The sequence below is a fragment of the Poromitra crassiceps genome (assembly GCF_964638095.1).
Source record: "Poromitra crassiceps genome assembly, chromosome: 2".
NCBI lineage: Eukaryota > Metazoa > Chordata > Actinopteri > Beryciformes > Melamphaidae > Poromitra > Poromitra crassiceps.
Window position 1 is genome coordinate 26,044,831 of NC_139624.1, and position 2,063 is coordinate 26,046,893.

Here is a 2,063-nt window from a genome sequence, read left to right on the forward strand (position 1 = left end):
GAGCCCACCCTAGACAGGAAGCAAAAGCGGAAATAGCTCGTTAACACACAACAAATCAGAAAATAAAACGGCAAACAACAAAACAAAAGATGGACGTACCGAACAAAGTTTTTGAAGAAGTTCTTGTAGAAACATTGCGGATTCACAATCTCACAAATTTTAAGCCAATACAGAAGCTTTACTTTTCAAACAAATGGCCAGTTGATGGAATAGTTATAACGCTAGTTGTCTGTCCGTGTCCGCTGTTATCGATAATGGAGGATCGAGTACAACAGTTGAAGCGTCTCTGCTTATACAACTTGTGTTGTTGTTCTTTTCAGGCTCTAGCTAACGTAACCTCGCCGCATCAAGCTAACGGCAACAGACGTTTTTTGGTGCACTTATTTCCGGTGTTCCTTCCAGTTCCTTGGTTTACGCCCCCATGACAAAAAGCAGGGTGAAAGGTGCCCAGACTAGTTTGCTACTAACGTTAGCCTCTGTCTCTTTCCCTTCACGTTTGTGGACAGTAGCTAACACCCGGGCTTTTATTGCTGCTATTACTACAGCCGTGTATTATTACACAGCACACTATCGCTGTTGTGAAATAGCTCCTGACGCAGTAAAAACGGCATTAAATAGGCTAGTAAGTAATGTTGGCTAGCGTCCTAAGCTATGACAGCTGTCAGTCACTTTTAAACAGTACGCTGCGGAATGTCAACAATATATGGCGGCGGTGGGCGTGCCTGTACGTGAGTTCCGTCAGTCGAATAAGGTCTATAGCAAGAATGTTATGTTGGAACCGGTGCATGTCATTTTAAACCCATTACAAAACCTCTGGATTTGCAATAATAATAATAATAACTAGACTCTGGGGCTCTGGCCGTAGCTGCACGTGTGTGGAGCAATTTTACCGGGCAGGGAGGCAGCTTCTCTCCCCGGACTAGGTCAGATGATCATAAACCGGATGAAAGTTGTCCTAAAAAAGTAGCAAAAAGTCGTTAAATTACCCAACACTGGTCGTCGGTGGCAACTACTGTGTACTGCCTGTTGCTCTTGATCTGCTGAAAGATGGTGTAGGTATCGTAGCCAAACAGGAGAGCAGCGAGCAAAGTGATGAGAGCGCAGACCCCGGCAGCTCCGACCACAGTGACTAGAGAGGTGATGAGGTACAGGACAGCACCGAAGCCGGCGCGGAGAAGATCGCTCCAGACCCAGTTGACCACTTGGATCTGCTTGTCCATCTCTGTCATGAAGATGCCGAAGTAGACCATGGTGAACACCATCTCACAGATGGCTAACACAGAGAACACAGAGTAGCTGCATGCGACAGCATAGCAGAGGATGATGATGAAGCTGATGAGTATTTCCGCAACGAGTATTAGCCCTTTTTGTGTCTTCAGGTAAGTTTCCAGCTTCTCATTAAGGGACATGTCCGCTGTTGTATCAGCCATTCTGTGAAGACTAACTTCAAGTTGTCCAATTCGCAACCTCAGCAAGGAAGAACTTATGACGTCACTGATGATGTCACAATGTCTATGACATCATCAGTGATGTCACTGGTGATCTCACATCTGTCTATGCATCTTGTGACATCATCGGGTGGCATCAGCTCACTGGACACTGTGACACAGGTCACTGTTGACATTGTGACATCATCAGTGTTTTATGACATCACTGATGATGTCACTATTGGCATAACTGTTCACCGTCATTGCTTCAGTGACATCCCTGATGACATCACAAATGACATGATCTCTGATGACATCATCACTGATGACATTGCTCACTGATGAGAGTTTATTTGTTTATTATTAAAAAGGATCCCCCATTAGCCGACAGCTAGTCTTCCTGGGGTCCAAGACAACAACATACATTACAGACAAACAATGAAAAAGACCGGGGGTTTCCTCCATATAACAACCCCCCACTAAAAGATGTAAGAAGATAATCACCTGACCAGCGATGGCGAAAGGAAATTGGTCCCTGCGGACGTCGTTGTGCTGTGTGCTGCCCACCGCTCCTGTGTGCTTATAGATCAAAGCCAGCACATTTAAACCCTATGAATAATAACCTGTAAACGCACA

At 45.2% G+C, this 2,063-nt stretch overlaps 1 pseudogene across 1 annotated transcript; it reads right to left on the minus strand.

Moving 5' to 3' along the window:
• Nucleotides 1–977: 977 nt before the first annotated feature.
• On the minus strand, nucleotides 978–1,409 carry LOC310799141 (proteolipid protein 2 pseudogene; annotated as a pseudogene). The gene has a single exon. The product of its transcript is annotated as a proteolipid protein 2 pseudogene (transcript).
• Nucleotides 1,410–2,063: the final 654 nt, after the last annotated feature.